The sequence below is a fragment of the Amia ocellicauda genome, chromosome 23 (genome assembly GCF_036373705.1).
Source record: "Amia ocellicauda isolate fAmiCal2 chromosome 23, fAmiCal2.hap1, whole genome shotgun sequence".
In the NCBI taxonomy this organism is placed as follows: Eukaryota; Metazoa; Chordata; class Actinopteri; order Amiiformes; family Amiidae; genus Amia; species Amia ocellicauda.
This window is the reverse complement of record NC_089872.1, coordinates 2137810-2165705: the sequence shown is the minus strand read 5'-3', so window position 1 is coordinate 2165705 and position 27896 is coordinate 2137810. Positions and strand designations below refer to the sequence as shown.

At 41.2% G+C, this 27896-nt stretch overlaps 1 long non-coding RNA gene across 2 annotated transcripts in view; it reads left to right on the top strand.

Annotated features, from left to right (window-relative positions):
* Positions 1-27521, top strand: part of LOC136718808 (uncharacterized) — a 47611-nt gene extending 20090 nt beyond the window's left edge. For both annotated transcript variants that reach the window (XR_010805325.1, XR_010805324.1), the window contains exons 2-3: positions 2993-3108; positions 23866-27521. This is a non-coding gene — a long non-coding RNA (uncharacterized LOC136718808). The remainder of the gene's footprint in view (positions 1-2992; positions 3109-23865) is intronic.
* The last annotated feature ends 375 nt before the right edge of the window (positions 27522-27896 follow it).

The window sequence follows — 27896 nt, the reverse complement described above, 5'->3', positions numbered from 1 at the left end:
ACACAAAACCATAGGAGAAAGCGGGACAATTAGATTGATCAGAATTGTATGCAAGGCAGTGCAGGAAAGAGGCTGTGAAAAAAGTGGAAAACCAGTGCACTTCAAGACATTTCTGTTAAGTAAGGATAAATCTGAATTTGTGCCACTGGTACCATTCAAAGGTATCAGAATGAACGTTACGTTTTCAATACAGCTGGTCATATAGGTCACGGGGGGGGAATGGCAGGGGAAAGAAAATGGGCACCCCTGCCCCCCCTCTGCACGTCCCTGTATAAATACACACACACAGCAGCGCCGTTGCAAAATCAAAACAAAACGTTTTCCATTAGTTTTTTTGTTTATGATATATATTAAATTCAATGTGTATGGCACTTGTTTGATCATATAGTATAATGCACCACGGCTGTACAACACACTTACACAGGCTCTGAGGAGTGCCCTACACATTTAAAGAAATGTCTTAAAAATCACTTTTTGGAAAAAGGTTTTTAAGGATCTCTGTTAGTTACAAGTTTTAAATGAATCTTTGCAGACTTTGTATTGCTTGCTCTCCTTTATTGGCTAACCTGTTTGTTTTCTTGCTTATTTTGCTGTGTCTGTGTGTACTACACTGCTGTATTGCATCTCTGTACTGTGCCTGTTCTGACTGTTGCTTGAGTGTACCACCTGGGTATAATAAAATGTATAATAATAATGTAGTTTAGGAGGTAAAAAAACAGGCATAGCTTGCGAGATGCACACGAGTTCAAGTAACGTGAAAGGCTGAGTACTTTAAATGGATCCAATGTGTCGCCCTTGATGGACAACTTTTCAGGTCCAGAGGCAGCAGCCTGCAGCAGCTGAGCGTCTCCATCCTGTCATCGTGGCTCCAGTGCTCTGCGTCATTGTCATGATTGCGCCATGTGAGGTCAGCTTTGCACATGTTGCAAATTCTTTAGTGTAAATTCAATATGAAGTGCTCCTATACTTTCCACGGGTGTAGCTGCTGCCTCCGCCATCTCTCAAGGTTTTGTTTTAGTAGCTGCGCCCCAGGTAGACCCAACTAATCGACAATTCATTACATTTTAAGATTATAGATTTCCCACATTTGCTACCGTAATAATGATTAGTGTAAAATATCGTTATTATCATAATCATGTCAATGTAGTCTTTCCTTGTAGAGTTCAAATATTGTATTCGCACTGTGCGCCCAAATTGTATTTCACACCCGCACAACATTATTTTTACTCACAAATGCGAGTAAAGCGCTTGCACTGTAGAGCCCTGCCTCACAGAAATGTATAGGAAATAAAAAGGTATGATTTGGGACATATTAGTTTTCATTGGTGGGTAATTTTCTGCTGCGGCCCGTCATCCCATGCAACCTCTGGAAATTGTCCCTCCATCACCAGACATTGGGAACCCCTGACCTAGAGCATGGGCGGTATGCTGAGGTATCAGCAGAGCTGCACAGTAAGCTGCAGTCTGCTCCAAAAACCAATGCTAGTTGTGACAGGGATTTGGGGATTTTTGACCGGTTGTTCAGAGAGAAGACGAGAGTGACAGGAAATGCTATTCCTTATTTTATAATTTGCCAAAAAGTGCTCAAATTACATGAAGGTAGAGCTACATTAAGTTTCCATGGTTGATTTTTATTTTCTGGGAAGAATTCCCTGCTGTTTTTAATGTATGTATTTGTGTTTAATATTATTTTCTGAACTGTTTGCAATTACATTGTAAGCTATTTACAATCAATGTGGTATTTATAAAACATTGATATAATTGTTTTGTTAGTGGCTTATGAAAACAGCCTTTCATTGTGCCTGCAGTTATTTTTCTTGGTACTTGATCACGTTACAGTAATGTGCTGCAAACATATTGCAATTCTCCTGTCAATAGATACGCAGTTTTAATAGGACATGATGATGACCAATAGTAAAAGATGTATTGATCAGTTCAAAAAAAGAACTTGTGTTGCAGTTCACACTACTTAACAGAAAATAAATATGCACTGAATATAATATTACATATTATATTTTACTTTATCTTCTAATTGAATTACTATAATGTTGGAAGGTTTTATTGTGTTGTATAAATCAGTATTTGTGTTGCTATACTAACAACACTGCAAATCAGTGTTAAAGTCCATGCTTGCAGCGGCATGGTGCCGATGCACACACAGCGCACAGCCACAGCGCACAGCCAAAGCTCAGCGCTGCTCAGTCTGTGTGAATGGCGGTGGGCGGCTCTGGCAGTGGAATGTGGAGGATCAGTGTGTCCGCTCTGCTGCGACATTCCAATCTGAACACTTGGAGTGGCTACGCGGAGCTGTGTTTTGGTGCCGTTTCTCGGCAAATGCTAGACCTGCACCGTTTGAGAATGTTTTGGGGTGTAGTTCACACAAATCGATAAAAATGTTAGACTAGGGTCTTGTGCTATGATAAATGTGGTGGTTATTAATATTTTTACTTTTATGAAGTTTTAAAACATCGTTGTAATGATGCTAGGTAAAGAAAATCCAAGATGGCGGATTCAAGTTTTTGGTGCGTTAAAGTCACAAAGTCACAATATAGTTTTTTTGGTATTGCACATATCTAAGTTAAGGCATAATCTAACCATTTAAATGTATAACAGCTTTAATTGATGATTTAAAAAAATTGATCGACCACCCTAGTTACAGCCCAGCCACGTGGAGGTGCACCTAAATGTGATTAGAAGAAATGGGGCATCAGATACAAGAAGTACCATGAAGCTTCCTCTACCCAGCCCCTAGCACATTAAGAATGTAGTTTTACTGTTTTCATATCAGTATAGTTTTCCATGCAGGCTGCCTTTGTCCCTCACATTAGATTCCTATCTTTGGATTGAAGTTTTAGTATAGTAAATGTTTTAAACCCATGAAACTCTGTAAATGTATTGAACATGCTACTTTTAAAGAGAGAAAACGGAAAAGTGGAGTACTATTAACATCTACCTACATATCTAATAATGTTGTGCTTGTGTTTGTTTTCAGATGACTCCAGACTGTGATTGGTTCACCTGGGTTCATTGAGTGTATGCTGAGGGTTCTTGGGCAGAAGGCAGTGGATGATCCAGGGACCTACGGAAATGAATGCCTGATGTTGGATGGTATGACCATTAGAAAACAGATATGATGATGGATTGTTGCAACGAATGACAGGATTTGGGAGACAACATGGAGACTTGCAGTGCCTATAGAAAGTCTAATCACCCTTTCAAATTGTTCACCTTTGTTGCCTTATAGTCAGAAATTAAAATGCATTGAAATATTATGTATATACCCCACAACTTTGAAAAAAAAGATAACAGAAATACATCAAAAATCTTACATAAAAACTGAAATAGCTGGGTTGGGAAAGTGTCCACCACCCTTGTAATATCGAGGGTGTAAGCAAGGGTGTATCTATTTCACGTGTAAGCAATCACATTCAAAATCACACACCAAGTTAAAGGGCCTCCACCTGTGTTAAATTGTAGTGATTCACAAGGTTTCAGGATAAATTCATCAGCTTCTGTAGGTTCCCTCTGCTGGGAAGTGCATTTCAAAGCAAAGACTCAACCATGAGCACCAGGGAGCTTTCTAAAGAACTCCGGGACAAAGTTGTTGAAAGGCACAGATCAGGGGCTGGGTATAAAAGAATATCGAAGGCCTTGGATATCCCTTGGAGCACAGTCAAGACAATTATTAAGAAGTGGAAGGTGTATGGCACCACCAACACCTTGCCTAGGTCAGACCGTCCCTCCAAACTGGATGACCAAGCAAAAAGGAGACTGAGCACAAGGGAGCTTTCAGAAGATCTCCGGGACAAAGTTGTTGAAAGGCACAGATCAGGGGCTGGGTATAAAAATATATCAAAGGCCTTGAATATACCTTTGAGTACTGTTAAAACAATTATTAAGAAGTGGAAGGTGTATGGCACCACCAAGACCTTGCCTAGATCAGGCCGTCCTGCCAAACTGGATGACCGAGCAAGAAGGAGACTGTTCAGAGAGGCTACCAAAAGGCCAATGGCAACTTTGCAGGATCTACAGGCTTTTATGGCCAAGACTGGTCAAAGTGTACATGTGACAACAATATCCCGAGCACTCCACAAATCTGGCATGTATCAGCAGAGGTGTCATTTGCTTAATTGAATCCTTAATTGCACTAACAATTCAATGTAAGATCATTAACAGCTCAATTGGACCAAACAAAAAGTCCTCACATGGTTTATTGTATATAAACATTTATTGTAGATACTAGACTATTGAAAGTAGTGCCCAGAGTTTTTCACCACCTGCCATTATTATTCCTATGGGAAATAGTGGGAAAACTCAGAGCCCAAATTATAAGTGCTGTCTTAAACATGTTGTGAAGCATGTTGAAAGAAAACAAATTCTGTTTCTGGGAAACTATGCCAGCAGTTTGAACAGTATTAGCTCAATCACAAAAATACATGTTCAAGAAACGGCCTCAAGAAAATGTCTCAGTACTTTGTTAAATTGGTGTCTGCTAGTTTTTATTTGCTCTGAGGTTCACAACCCCATCATGCATGCACAAGAATCCCATAGTCCAGTCACACACCACGTGTGGCACCATCAGTCCACTTGTCAGTGTGCATCACAGAACAGCAGGCTGTAAAAAAGTTCACAGACAAATCTCAGCTCTGTACAGTGACAGCTGTACATAACTGGCATTGTCATCAGTGCTCTGTGTCCTGGGAGGTCCTGATTGCCTTTAATCACTCTCACTTGTTCAACTGTTTAAACACGTTTCAACAAAATAAAGATGAAAATGAACAAAACATCTATTTCTCATAGTGTAGTTTCCTTTTGCGTGCATTGCTGAGCTTCTCTGTGATTGTGATTCTCTGTGACCTTTATGGAAACTGACTTCTTACCACAACTGTAAAGAAAGAAATAGAATACTCAAGACTGAATATAGCAATATGCAACTAAAGAAATATTATATGCACACAATTGTTTGTTGATCATGCATCCCCAACTTGTAACGTAAATCGCCACATTTATTGTGCTATATTAACTACTGTGTCTATTGTCCAGTAAATCAATTTACATTAAAATTTGGATTTCAGCAACAACATAGTACAGTTAGAGTCCTGATTATCAGACCTAAACAGGACCGATAAGTGGTCGGATGACCAAGAATGTTGGATAATGCAGAAATGGGAGGCAGGGGGGGTGGGTGGTGAAGCAAATCGCAAATTAGAGTGGCTGTCAAAAGTATTCACGGTTTTCCACATTTCATTGTGATACAACATGAAATCAGAATGGATTTAATCAGGAGTTTTTGCCACTGATCAATACAGAAAATATCAAACTGAAAAATGTACTCTGCAAATTGTTCTAAATTAATTACAAATGCAAAACAGAAAATAATTGAATGCATAAATAATCACCCCTTCAGTCAATATTTAATAGAGGCACCTTTGGCGACACGTCCAGCCATGAGTTTATGTGGATAAGTCTCTAACAATGTTTGTCCATTCTTCATTGCAAAATTTTCAACTCTTTCCAAATATTCTCAATTGGGGCTTTGACTGGGCCACTCAAGGACATTGACCTTTCTGTTTTTAAGCCACTCCAATGTGGCTTTGGCTGTATGTTTGGGGTCATTGTCCTGCTGAAAGATTAATCTTCTCCCAAGTCCCAGGTCTCTTGCAGACTTCAGCAGGTTTTCTTCCAGGATTTCTCTGTACATTGCTGCATCCATTTTGCCCTCTATCTTTACAAGATGTCCAGGTTCTGACTCAGAGAATCATCCTCATAGCATGATACTGCCACCACCATGCTTCACGGTAGGGATGGTGTTTTCAGGATGATGTGCGATGTTAGGCTCGCGCCAAATTCGGAGCTTAGTGTTGGGGCCAAAAAGTTATATTTTTGACTCATCAGACCATAGAATCTTCCTCCACTTGATCTCAGTCTTCCACATGCCTTCTGGACATTTTCTTTGTTGATCAGTGGCAAAAGCTCCTGATTAAATTCATTCTGAATTAATGTTGGAACACAATTAAATGTGGACAAGTCCAAGGGGGATGAATACTTTTGAGAGCCACTGTAAATGGAAGTGCAGTATAAGTATGAAATCAGGTTTATTAATCATTATTCTACAGTACAACTAACATAATATGGTAAATAACTATTATTTGAATAAATACATTTCAAGCAAGGAAACTGAACAATGGATTTCAAATTGATTAAATGTAACATTTAGTATACAGTATGGCAAAATGCACCACTTTTCTAACTGACTTATTTTATTCTTGTAAATTGTATGTATTCGCCTTTGTCTTGTTTATTTAAGGCTTCAAGTTTTCGTTCAATTGAAATAACCATGCCATGCCATGTTTCATGTTTCACATGCCATGTTCCTTAAACAAAACATTGAAATGGATAAATGTTCACATGTTCACACAGACACACAGAAAAAGAAATGCAGCTCTTCAGATGCATCCAGTGTGCATGTAAATGTAAATATTGTGCTACTATGCATACTCATACTCAGTTTTGAGGGAGTATGCAATTGGCATGCTGACTACAGGAATGTCCACCACAGCTGCAGTCAGGTCAAGATCCTGGGTAGGACAATGAGCCATAGATGAGCTTCCCTGACAGTTTGTGAAGAAATTATTCGGTAGTGCAAACCCACAGTTTCATCAGCTGTGCGGGTGGCTGGTCTCAGATGATCCCGCAGGTGAATCCGAATGTGGAGGTCCTGGACTGGATTGGTGATACGTGGTCTGTAGTTGTGAGGCTGGTTGGACGTACTGCAAAATTCTCTAAAACAACATTGGAGGTGACTTATGCTAGAAAAATGTAATTATCTGGCAAAAGCTCTGGTGGACATTCCTGCTGTCAGCATGCTAATCACATGGTCCCTCAAAACTCAAGACATCTGTGACATTGTGTTGTCTGATAAAACTGCAAATTTTAAAGTGGCGTTTTATTGTCCCCAGCACAAGGTGCACCCGTGTAATGATCAGGCATGTGTTCGGTGCGGGGGGAAAGAACGATGGGCCCTGCCCCTTTCATTTCAGCGTATGAAACATAGGGCCCACCCTTTACATGTTGTGTTTATATTTTTGTTTAGTATAGTAATAATAAATACGTAAATGTGACCTAAAACCTACAGAATGGAATGTTGAGTGCTCTTGTTTTCATGTAATATATCACAAATTTACCTGCCTTAAAATATGGCATAAAATAATTTGAGATGTTACATAGAACAGTCTCTTATATTGATATACCAGGGATGGCAAAACTTTTTTGGCTGGAGTACACAAAATCTAATTTGTTTAATTATATACACTCACCTAAAGGATTATTAGGAACACCTGTTCAATTTCTCATTAATGCAATTATCTAACCAACCAATCACATGGCAGTTGCTTCAATGCATTTAGGGGTGTGGTCCTGGTTAAGACAATCTCCTGAACTCCAAACTGAATGTCTGAATGGGAAAGAAAGGTGATTTAAGCAATTTTGAACGTGGCATGGTTGTTGGTGCGAGACGGGCCGGTCTGAGTATTTCACAATCTGCTCAGTTACTGGGATTTTCACGCACAACCATTTCTAGGGTTTACAAAGAATGGTGTGAAAAGGGAAAAACATCCAGTATGCGGCAGTCCTGTGGGCGAAAATGCCTTGTTGATGCTAGAGGTCAGAGGAGAATGGGCCGACTGATTCAAGCTGATAGAAGAGCAACTTTGACTGAAATAACCACTCGTTACAACCGAGGTACGCAGCAAAGCATTTGTGAAGCCACAACATGTACAACCTTGAGGCGGATGGGCTACAACAGCAGAAGACCCCACCGGGTACCACTCATCTCCACTACAATGTTAAAATGTTACCTGGTCTGATGAGTCTCGATTTCTGTTGAGACATTCAGATGGTAGAGTCAGAATTTGGCGTAAACAGAATGAGAACATGGATCCATCATGCCTTGTTACCACTGTGCAGGCTGGTGGTGGTGGTGTAATGGTGTGGGGGATGTTTTCTTGGCACACTTTAGGCCCCTTAGTGCCAATTGGGCATCTTTTAAATGCCACGGCCTACCTGAGCATTGTTTCTGACCATGTCCATCCCTTTATGACCACCATGTACCCATCCTCTGATGGCTACTTCCAGCAGGATAATGCACCATGTCACAAAGGTCGAATCATTTCAAATTGGTTTCTTGAACATGACAATGAGTTCACTGTACTAAACTGGCCCCCACAGTCACCAGATCTCAACCCAATAGAGCATCTTTGGGATGTGGTGGAACGGGAGCTTCGTGCCCTGGATGTGCATCCCACAAATCTCCATCAACTGCAAGATGCTATCCTATCAATATGGGCCAACATTTCTAAAGAATGCTTTCAGCACCTTGTTGAATCAATGCCACGTAGAATTAAGGCAGTTCTGAAGGCGAAAGGGGGTCAAACACAGTATTAGTATGGTGTTCCTAATAATCCTTTAGGTGAGTGTATATGCAGGGGTGGAAAGTAACAAATTACAACTACTCTCATTCCTGTAATTGAATAGCTTATAATAAATGGATAAATGGATGAACAATACATTCAAATGTCAAGCATTCCTCCCACAACATTCAACAGGCCAATTTAATTGTGTTAATTGATGGTTACAGTTGGTCAGTCAATTAATCAAAGATTGAAGTCAGTCATCCAGTCCAGCAGCAGTAAGTTAACTACCTATCTAGCCACGAGTATTAGTGACTAGGAGTGTATATTTTTTAATTGAAATCGAAGATCGATAAAAACAAGCGTTTCATTTCTACCATCAAATGTAAAGACGGGGTCGCGATTTATTTATTTATTTGGCATCGCCAAACCAAAATTACTTTGTGTCAGAAAAAACACACAATAAATATCTCTGCGTATGTGAATTTCTCCCGACTTTTTCAACCACGGATCCTGCAGTTTATGCAGTAGGATATACTGAATACAATATAGGTGACAATCTGGGCTTTGTAATAAAAAATTGTCATTGTGAAAGAGTTATGATCATGTTCATTCCTGAAATGTGATTTTCTACAAATCATATATTCATATATTATTGTCATTAATACTTTGTTAGCATATTTGCACCTCATATAGCTCTCATCTGCCTGCCCTGTGATCGGCTCAGCAAGCTTCTATCTTTCCTTTGGAATTCAATCTCGATCACGTTGCAGCAGGACCGGCCCTGGATGTTCTGTCGCCCTAGGCAAGACAAAAACATGCCGCCCCCCCTCCACACACACACATATATTTCTCAAAGTGTCTTTGTTTGAAAATAATTATATCATAGACATCCTCTTTAACATTCCCCTCTTTATCCTGATGTGGCCCAGCCTGCACTAACATATCGCGTGAAGATCCATTCATATATTTTGGCCACTCACCGGGATCTTTTATGTTTTTTGTCTGGGAGTTGGATTTAGCAGCAGCACCACCATTGTCATCGGGGACAGGGAGTCATTCTTCTCCACACCAGCTGATGAACATTGCTGCATGCTGATACATTTCAGCAGCGACTTTCTTTGGTTTAGAGATTGTGCCTCTTTCCTCATTTGTTTTTTTATATTCACTTCCTGATAGTTTTTGTCTCTTAGACATGGTAGCAAATGGTTTCAAATCTCTATAGCTTACTTTTAGCAAAAATTATATCCACTAGTAGTAGCTAGCTAATATTAGCAGGCTAGGTTAGGCTACTGCCTTGATTATTATTATTTTTTTATTATTATTTTTATTTCTTGGCAGACACCCTTATCCAGGGCGACTTACAACATAAGTCGTTGATCACTAATCGTCTTCGTCACACACAAACATAAAAAACGAAACAATCATTTAATTGGCAGATTCATTTTTATTAATGTTTCACAATTGGATAATCCCATATAAACACAAACATCACCATAGCTACCAAGGATAGGGGGGTGAACTACGGGAGAAGCAGGAATGGGGTGAGGGCAGGAACTGCAGTAATGCTATGAGCTCGTGGCTGGGGTGCCGCCGATCAGGGGCACCGGAGGAAGCCAATTGTCAAAATTCTGTCTCAAATTCAAGTGCCGCCATAGGCGGCTGCCTAATCTTGCCCAATGGGAGGGGCGGCCCTGCATTGCAGACCCAGGTCTCTGGATCAATGCTTTGATCAGTCACCTGTTTGATCAAGAATGCTAATTATTTTATATTATAGGGCACTGTATTGTTGAAAAGTGCATTTACTGCATTGATGTACACAGGCAGAGCCATTTCAAAGTGCACAATGCTATAGGCTATGTAATAGTTCAGTTTCATGCAAATTTTATAACTGGTTCTTTGTTTTATAATTGTATATGTCTGCTAAGATATGTGCATACCAATTTATTATTATTATTGTTTATGTATATGTGCACGTTTTGATACACAGTTGAAGAATGGCAGGTGATATTTCCCATCAGCCTGTCCTCTGATTGGCTCAGCAAGTTTCTAACGTTCCTTGGGATTCAATCAAGACAACTCCAGAACCGTTCATGCAAATCTAGAACTACAAAAAGTCCATTAAAGTGTGTTTCATAAGCCCTTACTGTTAATACACTGTTATTGTTGGTTTCCTGGATGGCAGTGTTCAAATAATTGATAGATTTTTGTCAAAAAAGGTGATTAATTTGGAGACAAGTGTGTGAAGAAAAATAACAAATAAAATTGAAAATTGCAGAATCGTTACACCCCTATTAGTGAGCAAACATTTAAAGAGCTTTGTGGCAAAATGTGATAAAAGCCAATTCCACACATAATTCAAGTTATTGATATGGGTATATCTCCTAGAGGGTACTCTTTTCACGTAATTATATGTCTTGTAATCCCAATGCTAAAAACTGTTTTTTTCTTCCAAAACACAACATTTTGACATTCTTGATTTATATCAATATGCAATATATCAATTTTAGCCAATCAGCATCACGCTCATTTTCAAAATATCACTGATCTCTGAAACGGTAAACATTCATGATCACAATGGATACATCATTCGGCAGTGCTGACAAAATATCAGACGATATCACAAATTACAAACCCGTACTTAATAGCAATTTGCTTTTTGGAAAAAGATGTTTCTGTGAAATACAGGGGACAGACTAAAACAAATAACCAAACGGAATGCCTATTGAGTATAAGGCAAGTGGAATGCCCATAGACTACAATGGGAAAAACAGAAAGACGGCCTATATCTCCAAATCCCACACAGGAATCCTAAAATCCTGAATACGTGTTCTTTAAAATAACCTCAAATTAAAAAATAAATAAAACAAGTCAATGACAAAGGAAAAACCAACATAAAGTGTCTCAGAAAGGTGTTGGGCACCACGAGCCACCAGAACAGCTTCAGTGCTCTTGGCACAGATTCTGTGAGTCTCTGGAACTCTACTGGAGGGATGAAACAGCATTCTTCCAAAAGTTATTCCCTCATTTTGTGGTTTGATGATGGCGGTGGAGAGTGCTGTCTGACACGTCGGTCCAAAATCTCCCATAGGTGTTCAATTGGGTTGAGATCTGGTGACTGCGAAGGCCAAAGCATCGGGATAAATGAGGAGGAGGTACTAAAGGGACTAACAGAATTAAAAACAAACAAATCACCTGGTCCAGATGGTATATTTCTAAAAGTACTTAAAGAAATATGTTTAGGCCGCTAACTCAAATATTCCAAAAGACACTTAGAACAGGGGATGTGCCAACTGACTGGAAGACAGCAAATACCTACCAATCAGTCATACCAATCCACAAGAAAGGGGACAAAACTGAGCCAGGAAATTACAGACTAATTAGTCTCACCTGCATTACTTGTAAAATGTTGGAAAGAATGATTAGACAAAATATAGGAGCATCTGAATGAAATCCATATTCTTGGAGATAGTCAACATGGGTTTAGACGAGGCAAATCATGCACATTTTTTGGAGTTTGTTGAACATGCAACTGCAGCTGTAGATCATGTGAAGGCATATTATATGATATACTTAGATTTTCAAAAAGCTTTTGATAAGGTTCCACACCAAAGACTGATCCTCAAATTGGAAGCTGTAGGCATTCAGGGTAATGTAAGTAGATGGATTATGAACTTGTTGATGTATAGGAAACAGAGGGTGTTAATTAGAGGAGTTGCTTCTAACTGGAGTGAGGTTGTTAGTGGAGTTCCACAGAGATCAGTACTAGGGCCTTTGCTGTTTCTAATCTATATTAATGATCTGGACTGTGGGATAGTTGGCAAACTTGTCAAATTTGCAGATGACACTAAAATAGGTGGCTCAGCAGATACATTCTCGGCAGCACAGGTTATTCAAAGGGATGTAGCGTTATGTTGGGTGTATTTTGATAAGAGCATTTGGGCTCTGAGCTGAAGCACTGATCTAAAGAAGACCTCTCCCCCCCCCAAAGTTATCAGATTTCCTTAGCTCATCAGCTTGGAACTGGTTTGCATCAAAGTGACAGTTTTGGGGAGGATGGCACCGAGAAGAGGCCAAATAGCTTGGAATCCTGCTATGAAATGTCTGGAGAAAGGGGCCTGTAGGTGATAAAAACTCTTTGAAGTGGACGAGAGCCGAAATCCCGACATAGAGCTACGAACCCAGGCCAACCGGCATTTCCAAAAGATGGCATGGATTGACATCAGTCATAAATCAAGCCCCCCTCCAATAGGACACTGGGGGCTGAAACCGAAATCCAATCTCAAGAACTCAAGAACCAATCACCTATTGATCTGACAGACTATAAGGAACAGCGCACAGTCTCTCTCTCTCTCTCTCTCTCACCTGAACCAGTAACTCGCTGCCACAGCTCAACCTGTAGCTCTGTTGCCAGAACCGGAACCAGAAACCAACTAAGTCTTTGCCCGCAACAGAAGAGTTAAACTGGGAGAAGGAGATTGAGCCGTACGAAGAATTCTTTTAAAGGACTTTATTAAATAAAGAACTTTACAGACTGCGCATGCCCGCCTGTGCCCACCTGATCAGTGGAGTTTTACAGCTGGACAATTGACTAAATCGACTGTATACGAAAGTGTCAGTCATTTAAATAGCTATTTGAGTCTTAAGAAACTTGACCCTTGGAACGAACAGGGCCCTGCTTTCCTCAAAGACTTTGTCTTCAAGTAACTACGGTGGAACCCTGCTTACAAAGAAGATTTTGTGCACAACCTTGGAGCCTTCAAACCAGTGGAAAATCTGTTTGGAAAAGACTCTACTTTCGCGAAACCCCAACTTCCAGGTGCATCGACTGAGTGGAAGTTCTTGGACAAAGCCGAACCGGACTGCCTTTGTTCCAACCACACGGACCTCGTGCCGTGTGCTGTTATCTGAGCCCAAAGCCAGAGAGGCCTCTCTGCGACGAAGTTCAGATAAGTTTAACAGTTTGGAGTTCATGATTCATGACATTTGAGAAATCAATTAGAAATGTTAATCTGTGATTCATAACTCTAGAATGTGTAATATCATTTAGTTTTCTTAAATATAAATGTGTGTTGCATTAAACTGTTTTGTTGATAATTTTAGAAATAAAATCTGTCAACGCCGAGAAATATCTTCTCATTCCTGTTTAACTGTTTAGTCTGAAATTGACACAAGTTAATAGACATTAGATTATTGGTGGCCCTGCCTATCCTTAATCATTGAATAATAATCAGTTAAGGGAAATTGTGGTAACAAGGAATGATAGGATCTTTCTCGGCACCTAAACCTAAATGAGACTGATATATATATAACGAGAAGTTACCTGACATAAATAATAACCTGCGTAGTTATTTAATGTCTGACTAACAATACTAACGAGAGACTCACCTTCGTCTTACTAACCGGTGTTGTAGTCAATGTGTTTATAACCTTTTTTGTTTAACGATTTGTGTGTTATCATATGCGATCCCATGGTCTTTGATTTGGTCATGGAAGTGATTTGTCTTTGATTTGTTGATCTAGAGTTGAATTTTAATTAGTTTTTCCCTTTTGTATAATTAGTGTAGTGCTACATTTAGTCTTTGTTTTTGAATAAATTTGACAATTTATATCTTTGGAATTGGTGTCTGCGTCTAATTATTACAGAAATTGAGTTCTACAAGATTCCAGGATTCGTGATAAGGTGATACTATAAATTCACTTCTTTAATTGAATTTTATAAGTGTACCTTACGCTACAGGGACTAGATAATATTCAGTTGTGGGCCGACACCTGGCAGATAAAATTCATTGTGGACAGGTGCAAGGTATTACATGTAGGTAACAAAATTGTCTACTATAATTACACTATGGGAGGAATAGAACTAGATGAAGTAATGCATGAGGCAGACCTAGGAGTCTACGTGGACTCTTCACTTTCTCCATCCAAACAATGTGGGGAAGCAATAAAAAAAGGCAAACAGAATGTTAGGGTATATTGTCAAAAGTGTAGAATGTACTGAACCCTGGACTGGCTATTGGAATATGAGACTTGCGCTTTATAAGGCATAAATTACAGACATTGACCCTGGTAACCCAGAAACCACTTTCAACAGTCGATATCACTCCTGCTCAAGAGTGTGCAAGAAGCACCTGAGGGAGCCTCTTTGTCACATATGGTGGAGAATGCGGGCAGTTTGATCCCGCTGAACTGAGTGTTTTGTTTATAAGGATTACAATGGAGAACATTGTCAAAGCCTTACTCTGTGCCACTGCTCAACAACATGAGGCAACACGAGTACAACAGGAAGCGAACAGGGTGCAGCAAGACACCAACTAAATTCTTTGAGAAGAGCAATGTAGAATAAATCGAGAGGTCAAACAGAGTATCCAGTACTTGACTGAACAGGTAGAGGTGACGGCCCGAACATCAACTCCAATTATATCCTAGGACCAATTATTACCTGCAAGAAATGACAAAGCAGGATGATGAAGAAGCCTATTTAACCACATTTGAGAGAACAGCAGAAAGAGAAGAATGGCCACGTGATCAGTGGGCTGGACTGATTGCTCCCTACTTAATGAGAGATGCCCAAAAAGCCTATTTTGACCTGGAGCCCGAAGAGGCCAAAGACTATGATCTACTTAAAGCCGAGATTCTGGCAAGGCTCGGCGTTACCAGTGTAGTACGAGCCCTTTGGTTTCATCAGTGGACCTATCGCCCTGGACAACCTCCTCGGTCCCAAATGTATGACCTGATTCACCTAGCAAGGAAGTGGCTGTGCCTGGAGATAAACACACCTGCTGATATCGTCAAAGCTGTCGTTTTGGATAATTTCAGAAGAAGTTTTCCTACAGATGTCTGTCAATGGGTTGGTCAAAATGAGGTCCTAAGTGCCAATCAGTTGGTAGGCCTGGTATAGAGATACTTCACTGCCGAAGAAGGAACCAGATCATCGTCCACCCGCACATCTCGAGAGACAAGCTGCCCTGAGAGAGTACAGTTCCCCAGGTCTTGGTGAACCAGCGGACACGGTAAGACTGTTCCTGAACATATAGGTGGTGAAGACCACCCAGCGGCTGAAAAGAAACCTGGGGACTTGGGGGGGGATGAAATGGAACCCATCTAACCCTGATGAACTGGGACAATTGAAGAGAAGGTCGCCTAATCGACCATTGATTTGTTATTCATGTAACAGACCGGGACATATTGCGGCTCATTGTCCTTTGAGAGAAGAACCCATGCAATGTAACTTGGATGTTGACCACTGTAATGAGATGTTCTATTCATGTCCTGTGATTTCAGACATGTTTGTAGCAGAACAAAGGGTCAATAAGCATGTGTATTATGTTACAATAGAAGGACATGTGGTGGAGGCGTTGTTAGATTCAGGTAGTATGCTTACCTTAGTTGCCGAGAAGTTGGTCCTGCCACAAAACTTGGAATATTACCTGTATTCATGGGGACACGCGTCACTATCCTACTGCAGTAGTTCATATCCAGACTACAGCGGGTTCACTTCATTATCAGGTGGGGGTAGTACCATCTATGCCTTATGATGTAATATTGGGCTGTTATTTCCCAAACTTCTTACAGTTGAGACCCCCAGAGGGGACAGTGCAGCCACCCATGGTGACTCGTGTAGGTAACAAGACACCCCTAGACAATGGACAGGCCACTTCATTTCCTGAAGTGAGTGAAAAAAAAAAGCCTGGAAGAGGTAGATATTGAAAAGGATCCTAGAGGGCCTGAAGGGGGGGTTCTAATTGGTGAAGAGGAAGTCCCCGGTCCTAGTACACAGGGTGGAACTGTAGCTGAGAAATGACTTATATCGGGCAGACAAAATCTGTATAGAGTTGGTGGAACAATTACTGGTGCCTGCAACCTTTAAAAGAGCTGTTCTTGAATTAGCACACGGACATGTCTTAGGAGGGAAGGAAAAGAGTGTTAAGAAGGTTTTATTGGCCAGGAGTGTATGCTGATATAGCCAGTTACTGTACATCCTGTCCTGAATGTCAGCAAACTGCCCCTAAACCAGCATTCCGCAGCCCCCTTGTACCATTACCTATTATAGAGACTCCATTTGAACGAATCGCAATGGATATAGTAGGACCCTTACCAAAATCTGCTAGAGGTCACCTGTATATTTTGGTAATCTTGGACTATGCAACCAGATATCCAGAGGCAGTGCCTTTACGCAATACATCATCCAAGAATATTGCTAAAGAGCTCATGATGGTGTTTAGTCGAGTAGGAATCCCTAAAGAGATTCTAACTGATCAGGGAACACCATTTATGTCTAAAGTGACTGCTGAATTATGTAAATTGCTAAAGATTAAACATTTAAGAACCTCTATATACCACCCTCAGACTGACAGACTTGTTGAGAGGTTTAATTGAACATTGAAGTCTATGTTATGCAAAGTCATAGACAAAGATGGGAAAAATTGTGATTTCATGTTGCCATATTTAATGTTTGCGGTACTAGAAGTACCCCAGGCTTCCCTGGGGTTTTCACTGTTTGAGCTGCTATATGGACGTCACCCCAGGGGAATTTTAGATATTGCAAAGGAGACGTGGGAACAGGAGGCTACGCCCTACCGCAGTGTGATTGAACATATATCCCACATGTAAGACAGAATTGCAGCAGTCACCCCAATAGTTCGTGAACATTTACGGCAGGTGCAGGAAAGTCAACAATATGCATATAATAGGCAGGCAACGGTGAGGGTATTTCAGCCTGGGGACCGTGTGTTAGTGTTGATCCCAACAGTTGAGTGTAAGCTTCTGGCAAGTTGGAAAGGACCATACGAAGTGATAGAGAGAGTTGGGGAAGTTAACTATAGAATACGACAACCAGGAAGACGAAAACCCGAGCAGATCTATCATGTTAATCTCTTGAAGGCCTGGAAGGACAGGGAAGTACTGGTAGCGCTGGAAACTTACCCGACTCCTCCACTGGTAACTCCAGAAGTAAATATTTCAGACACCCTTTCTGTTACGCAGAAACAAGAAGTAAGGGAATTTATTGCAAAGAACAGGGAAGTGTTTTCAGGTATACCAGGTAGAACACAGCTGGTGTCTCATGACATCATTACTCAGCCAGGGAAAAGAGTAAAGATCAAGCCATATAGAGTGCCAGAGGCTCACAGAGAAGCTATCAAGGAAGAGGTACAGAAGATGCTGAAGTTACAAGTAATCGAGGAATCTTGTAGTGAGTGGTCTAGTCCCATAGTGTTAGTGCCAAAGCCAGACGGGTCCTGGCGGTTCTGTAATGATTTTCAGAAACTGAATGAGGTGTCCAAATTTGATGTCTATCCAATGCTCCGCATAGATGATCTTCTAGACCGGTTGGGCTCAGCCCGATTCATGACGACACTAGATCTGACTAAGGGATATTGGCAGGTGCCTCTAACCACAAGAGCCAAGGAGTGAACAGCTTTTGCAGCTCCAGATGGGTTACTTCAGTATACAGTCATGCCCTTGGGCTTGCATGGTGCTCCGGCCACTTTTCAGCGGTTAATGGATTGTGTTCTGTGTCCACATCAGGCATTTGCAGCAGCATATTTAGACGATGTGGTTATCCACAGACCGGACTGGGAGTCCCACCTACCCAGAGTTCAGGCTGTATTAGATTCAATTAAAGACGCAGGTTTGACTGCCAATCCAGCCAAATGTAGAATCGGTTTGGGGAGGTTAAATACTTGGGGTACACGGTAGGGAGGGGTGTGCCGAAACCCCAATTTTTCAAAGTCGAGGCTATCAGAAACTGCCCAAGACTGGTCAATAAAAATCAAATAAAGGCATTCTTGGGCTTGACTGGGTATTATAGACGTTTCATTCCCAATTTTTGCCACTATTGTCGCTCCATTGACAGATATGACCAGGGCTGGTGGACCGCACATGGTCACATGGACTCCAGCAGCTGAGGCTGCTTTTTCTGCTCTATGAGATGCCCTCTGTTGTGCTCCTGTATTAGTGGTTCCAGACTTTACTAAACAATTCATTGTTCAGACCGATGCCTCCGAGGTCGGGTTGGGGGCTGTCTTGTCCCAACTAGTGGATGGGGTGGAACACCCTGTGCTGTTCCTAAATAGAAAACTTGAACCTAGGGAAAATAATTATGCAGTTGTGGAGAAGGAAGGTTTAGCCATCAAGTGGGCCCTAGAAGCCCTTTTGTATTATCTTTTAGGCAGGACCTTCACTCTGGTTAGCAATCACGCTCCACTGACCTGGATGCACAGGTCTAAGGACTGGACTTGCAAGGATCATGCGCTGGTTCCTCAGTTTGCAGCCCTTTCATTTTCAGCTGATACATAGGCCTGGTTCTGCTATGGGGAATGCTGATGGCTTGTCTAGGGTTCATAGCCTCCTGGTGTCTGTCGCTCCTCCCTCTGGCTCGGAGCTGGGGGGGAGGATGTGTGGCAAAGTGCATGGCCATGTAGTGGATGGGTGCTATTATAGGAACTACAAACTACAAAATGGCTGCTGCTAAAAAAAACTACATTCCCCAAAAAGCATCCAGGTCCTTTGTTTCCAAGGGGCAGCAGACTCACCTGTCAGGCATTAAGGGCTAATGCAATGCCTATATAAAGTGATCTCTTTTGGTGTACTGAACCCTGGACTGGCTATTGGGATACGAGACTTGCGCTTTATAAGTTTCTTTATAAATGTGGTGTAGGCCTGGAAACTCGCCTAATCCCTCAAATGCAGTTTTGTAGTGACTGAGTAGTTCTTTTGTGCTTGGTGCTGGTTTTGACAATTAATCTATTTTTCTTATGAGGTCCAGTGCAACACATGCTTGTCTGCTCAGTAGAGCTGTTGTGGATGCACTGGTCAGGAAAAAACTGCAGACTAGCCTGTTTGTGCTGAGTTGCCACCTTTAATGTGACTTCTCCTTCTGGCTTAAGCTTAGTTCCACCATAGGTAAGTAAGACCGTGTCTGTGTGCAGAGGCGGAGCATAAGGACAGGCAAGGCAGACAACTGCCTGGGGCCCCCAAGACTCTAGGGGGCCTCCGAGGGGCAACCAAATCGAATCCGCAGCATTGACAGCAACGTCTAAATAAAAATCGCTGGATTCCCCGCCCCCTCCTACTGTTGCAAGTGCAAGGACCGCATCTCGCAAACCTCCCTAAAGGGGCCCCATGATTGTCGTGCAAGTTTGTTTTGAAGCTAACACCCCACTGTTAATTTACTTTCTTTGGCAGTGGTGGTGTTTTTGTTTTCTTTTTAATGGATGTAGCTAGCTAATGTACCCCAATGTTAGCTGCTAGCTCAGTAGCGTGACCCCATCATTGGCACTGTACTAGCAACGCTAAAGTTAATAAAATAGTTTGCTAACTTAGCTTAGCTAGATTGCTAGAAAATTGTTCTACAGGCAGTTATCCAAATTGACTATTGTTTTTGGTTGTTGGAGCAAAAGTTATTTTGCTTGAAAAGGTGTCTATTGTAAAGTCTCATTTGTATTTAAAAATCTAAAAATGTTATATAGGCCTTGACATTTTGGTCTAAATTGAGATTAATACAAATACAGGCCTAATCCCCTCTGCATTTAAACAAGCTGCTGTCATCCCACTCCTCAAGAAACCAACCCTTGACACCACATCTCCTCAGAACTACCGCCCTGTCTTCCTACTCCCCTTCCTCTCAAAGACTCTCGAGCGGGCGGTCCACCGTCAGCTCTCTGACTTTCTGTCCCAACACTCACTCCTTGATCCTCTGCAATCCAGCTTCTGCACAGCTCACTCCACTGAGACTGCTCTGCTGCTGAATCTGTCCCTTCCTCACAGACTACTCGACTTAGCTGCTCGTCCAGTCACTGGTCCTCTCCCGCCTGGACTACTGCAACTCCCTCCTGGCCGGCCTGCCTGCAACTACTACCCGCCCGTTCCAGCTCATCCAGAACTCTGCGGCTCGTCTGGTATGCTCTCTGCCCCGATTCGCACATGCTACTCCACTGCTCCGCTCCCTCCACTGGCTCCCAATACCGGCACGCATTCAATTAAAGACATTGACCCTCACCTACCGCTGTGTCGACCACACTGCACCGAGTTACCTTCAGTCACTCGTCTCTCCATACATCCCCTCCAGACCACTGTGCTCTTCCGGTGCCAGAAGACTAACTCTGTCTCCTTTCCACTCTCCTTCCTCCAGAGCCCACTCCTTCTCATCCCTGGCCCCTAAATGGTGGAACGACCTTCCCACCAAAGTCAAAACAGCAGAGTCCTTGACCTCCTTCTGGCGCTTACTCAAGACACATCTTTTCAGACAGTACTTGTAATATTAGTCCTTTTAATACCCGTTAGATAGCACTTCATAGCATTTTATCATGCTTCTTGCGTTATTGATTGATTTCCTCCTTGCTCCCTTTCCCATCACCCTGTGACCTTACATCTTGATGGCACTTAGCTTTACTTTCCAGGATGTATGTCCGCACTTACTGTACTTAACTGTATAAATTGGAAGTTATAAAATGTAAAATCTTACAAACAATACAATACAAACTACCTCTACATGCACTACTAGCAGCAGCACATCACAAGGATGAATCCCCATCAGGACCACAAACTGTCGAAGAGACCATACCACCCTCAGCACTACCCCCACCTACCAGCAGTGCCACCACAAGAAAAGGTACTATTAGGATATTCATCACATTGCAAGATCCTGCACAATGACCAAATATCTTAGGTGAAAATTAGGGCTGTCAAAGTTAACATGTTAACGCATGCGTTTAATTTAAAATGTTTAACGCTGTAAAAAACAAAATCGCCGTTAACGCATTATTCTTTTTGAACCTCTGAACTATCCACAGAGCAAATTCAACTCCACATGCTTGCGCTTGTTGGTCAATGCCAAACCATTGCTCTTGATGAGGTAAAGTTAAATGATGGAGAAAGCTACTAAGGGGCTTTTAGATGGTCTGTTTCATTACAAAATAAGTATGGATGGGTCTTTAGATAAAAGCAAAGTTATTTGCACCTACTGTAAGGCCGAATTTGTGTATCAAGTACATCAAGTCTGAAGTATCATTTACAAGCAAAACACATAGCTGAGGCGAGCCACGGTGGTGAGAGGGCTCGAAGTGCAGTACAGCAACCTACTCTTTTAGAGTTTGTGCGCAGGAGGCAAATGGACAAGTCAACGAGCAGCAAGCTAATGAACGTGTGAACGCCAGACACAAAGGGGAGTGAGAGTTCTGGTAGTGTCCAGGCTGTATTAACATTCAGGTCCGTTCAGGGGACACAGACAAACGAGAAAAACAAAAGCAAAACAAAGACACGAACGTCCACAAAACAGGGTGCTCCGGGCAGTCAGGGGTTGTACAACGTTGTGTGTTAGCAGGGAAGTCACATTGGATGACTCTGATAAATGTTTACACCCAAATATTTTTTTCTTCTTCTTTACTATGAGAATAAAAAACATAATATACAGTGAGGGGAAAAAAGTATTTGATCCCCTGCTGATTTTGTACGTTTGCCCACTGACAAAGAAATGATCAGTCTATAATTTTAATGGTAGGTGTATTTTAACAGTGAGAGACAGAATAACAACAAAAAATCCAGAAAAACGCATTTAAAAAAAGTTATAAATTGATTTTCATGTTAATGAGTGAAATAAGTATTTGATCCCCTATCATTCAGCAAGATTTCTGGCTCCCAGGTGTCTTTTATACAGGTAACGAGCTGAGATTAGGAGCACTCCCCTTTAAGAGTGCTCCTAATCTCAGCTCGTTACCTATATAAAAGACACCTGTCCACAGAAGCAATCAATCAATCAATCAATCAGATTCCAAACTCTCCACCATGGCCAAGACCAAAGAGCTGTCCAAGGATGTCAGGGACAAGATTATAGACCTACACAAGGCTGGAATGGGCTACAAGACCATCGCCAAGCAGCTTGGTGAGAAGGTGACAACAGTTGTTGCGATTATTCGCAAATGGAAGAAACACAAAATAACTGTCAGTCTCCCTTGGTCTGGGGCTCCACCTCGTGGAGTTTCAATGATCATGAGAACGGTGAGGAATCAGCCCAGAACTACACGGGAGGATCTTGTTAATGATCTCAAGGCAGCTGGGACCATAGTCAGCAAGAAAACAATTGGTAACACACTACGCCGTGAAGGACTGAAATCCTGCAGCGCCCGCAAGGTCCCCCTGCTCAAGAAAGCACATGTACAGGCCCGTCTGAAGTTTGCCAATGAACATCTGAATGATTCAGAGGAGAACTGGGTAGAAGTGTTGTGGTCAGATGAGACCAAAATAGAGCTCTTTGGCATCAACTCAACTCGTGTTTGGAGGAGGAGTTATGCTGTCTATGACCCCAAGAACACCATCCCCACCGTCAAACATGGAGGTGGAAACATTATGCTTTGGGGGTGTTTTTCTGCTAAGGGGACAGGACAACTGCACCGCATCAAAGGTACGATGGACGGGGCCATGTACCATCAAATCTTGAGTGAGAACCTCCTTCCCTCAGCCAGGGCATTGAAAATGGGTCGTGGATGGGTATTCCAGCATGACAGTGACCCAAAACACACAGCCAAGGCAACAAAGGAGTGGCTCAAGAAGAAGCACATTAAGGTCCTGGAGTGGCCTAGCCAGTCTCCAGACCTTAATCCCATAGAAAATCTGTGGAGGGAGCGGAAGGTTCGAGTTGCCAAACATCAGCCTCGCAACCTTAATGACTTGGAGAGGATCTGCAAAGAGGAGTGGGACAAAATCCCTCCTGAGATGCGTGCAAACCTGGTAGCCAAATACAAGAAACGTCTGACCTCTGTGATTGCCAACAAGGGTTTTTCCACCAAGTACTAAGTCGAAGGGGTCAAATACTTATTTCACTCATTAACATGCAAATCAATTTATAACTTTTTTGAAATGTGTTTTTCTGGATTTTTTTGTTGTTATTCTGTCTCTCACTGTTAAAATACACCTACCATTAAAATTATAGATTGATCATTTCTTTGTCAGTGGGCAAACATACAAAATTAGCAGGGAATCAAATACTTTTTCCCCTCACTGTATCTTACATTAATATATTACAAGAAAGTGTTTACATCTCAGAAAGGTATGCTAACAGCTTCTCAAGAACAATTCAATAATAGACATTTCCCATCAGTAGGCTTTTAACTGTGTTTTAATTTGATCATTTAGTACGCATACTATTATCTATGTATTCATTGGATCTGTTTTATTATAAAAGCTCTGATTGGCCTAAATTGTGTACACGTAGTTAAAAATAGAATGTGTAGTTTAAAATAGGACAGGTACTACTACATTTTTGACATGGATGGCTTCGGGAGTGGGATGGGGTATGTGTGTGATTGAGGGTAATGAGGGAGGGGACCACGGTGTGTGTGTGTGTGTGTGCGAGAGAGAGAGAGAGAGAGAGAGAGAGCATGAGCATGAGTATTTGTGTGCGGTTTTGTGTTTGTCGCAATTTACATTACCCAAGTGTTTTATTCATCTTCCATTGCAGGTATGTGACTGAACTCCTAGGTGGAGAGAAGTATATTTCCTGCTCAGTGGTGCTGCCAGCTTTGTGCCACCTTTCTCGGGTAATGGCGAGCTCAGATGATGACCCTGCCTAAATGGTAAGATTCAAGACTACAGTTACCACAGATCTGGAGAAACGCAAGGAAAATACTAACATCATATGGCTGAAGATAGCCATAGCACTCGACCCAAGGTTCAAGGACCTAAGGTGCCTTCCAAGAACTGAGAGGGGTGAGGTGTGGGCATTGGTCACCAACCTGCTAAAGGAAGAGAAGACTGCACAGCAACCCATTGAAGCAACAGAGTCACAGCCACCAAAGAAGAAAGCTGCCCTCTTTTTGTGTTCAGAGTCTGAGTCCGATGAAGATGAGGAGTCCATTGAAGAAATGTGTTGAGCATTACAAAGCAGAGCCCTGCATCAACATGGAAGACTGTCCACTGCAGTGGTGGTCAGAGCATGCAGGGGCACATGACAGGCTGGCCCACATTGCACGCAGGTACCTGGCAATGCATGCTCTCTGGGCATATTGTTCAGAAGAAGAGACCAGCTTTATCAGGTGAAAATGTTAACAGACTAGTATGTCTCAGCAGCTGGCTCAGAGGAAAGGAATAGGAGAATAAAAGTGACTGGTGGCTTATGTTTAAGTTTGATGTTAGATTTTTTTTAATTGAAAGGAAGCTTTGTTTTTGGTATTCATACAGCCATATACTGTACATCAAGGACTTGTGTTTTGTCCCGATAAATGCTTTCAAAACATTCTGAAAGTGATTATTTTTGTGTTTTTATTTTCCGTAAGATAAAACATAGGATTGTTTTTAACATACTGTACTGTTTCTTAAATGGAAAATGGTTTATTTAGGGCCAAATTTAATCACATTCCAAAATTGCGATTAATCACGATTAGCTGCAGAATATTATGTGATTAATCGCATTTAATTTTTTTAATTGTTTGACAGCCCTAGTGAAAATGAACGCTGTGAATTAGTCAAAAAAGGGCCTGTGCAAGAGAAATATTTAGTTTTTCCTCAAAATTCTGACCAAAATCAAAGAATATTCACAAAGGAGAGACTCTGGAGAGACTTTCTGGACTGGCTCTTATCTCAGTTGAATGTGATGTATGAAGGTATTTAGATCTGGAGGACATAGTGACTGCATTCGCACACACCAAGGCTCGTAAACAACGTTTCTAAAATCAATACTTATTGATGAGCCTCATTGCTACTAAATATAGAAATATTGTGCAAATGAAAATGTTTACATGTCATGTTATGTATTTACATGTTCAAGTTCATGTTTTTGGTTGTTTACTGTCTATTTTTGTATTTTGTTATGCATGTATACTTTTTGAAAGGACCAAGATCACTAAATGTGTATATAGATTTTATAGTTATTGACACTTATGTTATTCTCCTATTTGTATTAACTTTTTTGATCACCAGCCAATGTGGCTGGTAACTTTTCAAAGTTACCAGCCAATCAGAATTTCCACTAGCCAAATTTATTCCCAGTGAAAATAAAGAGAAATTATGAGTGCCACTGAATGCATTTGATCATTTTATTAACATTGTTGGCATGAAAAACACAACAAAATATACACAGAAAGTGCAAACATTTCATTTCAAGTTTGGGATATATCTATCATTTAAATCACATGTCTTCAGAGCTCTTCTTCTTCAGAGGTGCCATCAGAATCTGAGCCACCCTCTGTTCCTTTTGTTCCATGTTTGCGCACAAAGTCAGGCCTGCGTGTGCACAAACTGTCAGCATGCCAGATGTCAATGGCTTTGGTTGGATCAAAGTTTTTGATGTCAGTAACTACACCATTGTTTACTCCTGTCATTACAGATGCTCCATCTGTGGTGATTGCCACTAGCTTGTTCTTCCAATCAGTGCTGACACCACTTTCCATTATACTGCACACTGTTTCAGCTATATTTGTAGCATCTGGCATTGAGACAGCTTTTACCCCGACAAAATCAACTTTGACATTCCCCTCACTGGCACTGCTGACGTAGACCATTTCTTCTTCCATCACTGCACTGTCAAGGGATCCATCTGACATGACCGAGATGAACTTGCCATCTGATAATCTTGCCCTCATCTTTCTTCTCTCATCCTCTGCTATGTAGTGTATGAACTCTTTTGCCTGGTAGTCATTTGTGTATGTCTCTCCTATCTTCAAGACTTTCTTCCTGTCCACCCTGAAATTCATTTTTGTGTAAATGAAGCCACTGTTAGAGGCTACAACATAGTACATTTCAGTGAGATTTTTTTTTTTTTTAAACCCCCAAACGTAAAGTTTCATCTGTTTCTATGGAAGCACCCTGAATCGTATTAAATGCACGGTTTCTAAAACATGTAAATAGTAACGTTAATTCACTGACCTTTGACCTTTAAACTCCCCTTAGTGGTCAATCAATGCCTAAAACTGCTTATATTTCCCTAAAGACTGTAGATATGCTAATGATTGCTACAGAACCCAGACAGGAACTCATATGTGGTCTGTTTGAAAATGTCCTCCATTGTGACCTTTGACCTCTCCTTAAGGTCAAACTGAGAATTGCTCTCATAAATCCTTCCACAGAAGAGCTATCAAGCTGCTTTAAAGCTACATTTAAAAAAAAATATATTTAACATGCTGAACTGCTTATATTCATCAGATACTCCTTTAAATGTAAAAATAAACTTGACCATTGAAAACGAACAGGGCCCTGCTTTCCTCAAAGACTTTGTCTTCAAGTAACTACGGTGGAAAACCCTGCTTACAAAGAAGACATCCTGTTCACAACCTTGGAGCCTTCAAACCAGTGGAAAATCTGTTTGGAAAAGACTCTGCTTTCGCGAAACCCCAACTTCCAGGTGCATTGACTGAAGTGGAAGTTATTGGACAAAGCCGAACTGGACTGCCTTTGTTCCAAACCACACGGACCTCGTGCCGTGTGTTTTTTTTATTTGAGAGGCCTCTCTGCGACGAAGTTCAGATAAGTTTAACAGTTTGGAGTTTATTATTCATGACATTTGAGAAATCAATTAGAAATGTTATTCTGTGAGTCATAAACTTTAGAATGTGTAATATCATTTAGTATTTTCTTAAATATCAATGAGTGCTGCATTAAACTGTTTTGTTTGACAATTTTAGAAATAAAATCCGTCAACACCGAGAAATATCTTCTCATTCCTGTTTAGTCTGAAATTGACACACGTTAATAGACACTAGATTATAGGTGGCCCTGCCTATCCTTAATCATTGAACAGTAATCAATTAGGAAGAATTGTGATAACAAAAAATGATAGGATCTTTCTCGGCACCCAAACGTAAATGAGACTGATATATATAACGAGAAGTTATTTGACTTAAATACTAACCTGCATTAGTTATTTAATGTCCAACTAACAATACAAATGAGAGACTCACCTTCGTCTTACTAACCGGTATTGTAGTCAATGTGTTTGTAATTTTGTGTAACGTTTTGTGTGTTATCATATTCGATTCCATGGTCTTTGATTTGGTCACGGAAGTGATTTGTCTTTGATTTGTTGATCTTGAGTGAATTTTAATTAGTTTTTCCCTTTTTGTATAACTAGTGTGGTGCTACATTTTATCTTTGTTTTTAATACATTTGAGAATTTATATCTTTGGAATTGGTGTCTGTGTCCAATTATTGCAGAAATTGAGTTCTACAAGATTCTAGGATTCTTGATAAGGTGATACTTAAATTCACTTCTTTGAACTGAAATTTATCAGTGTACCTTACGCTACATCTGTACGTTTGTGAGCACAGACGCTCGGGACTGGGACAAGTTATTGCCGCCCCTGCCGTTTGCTGTATGTGAGGTTCCCCAGGCATCCACCGGCTTCTCTCCTTTCGAGCTGTTATACGGGAGGCAGCCAAGTGGAATCCTCGATTTAATAAAGGAGGAATAGGAGGCTACTGCCACCTCCCAGACCTCTATGGTACAGCGTGTCCTGGACCTGAGAGATCGACTATCGGCACTGGGGAAAATTGTAAAAC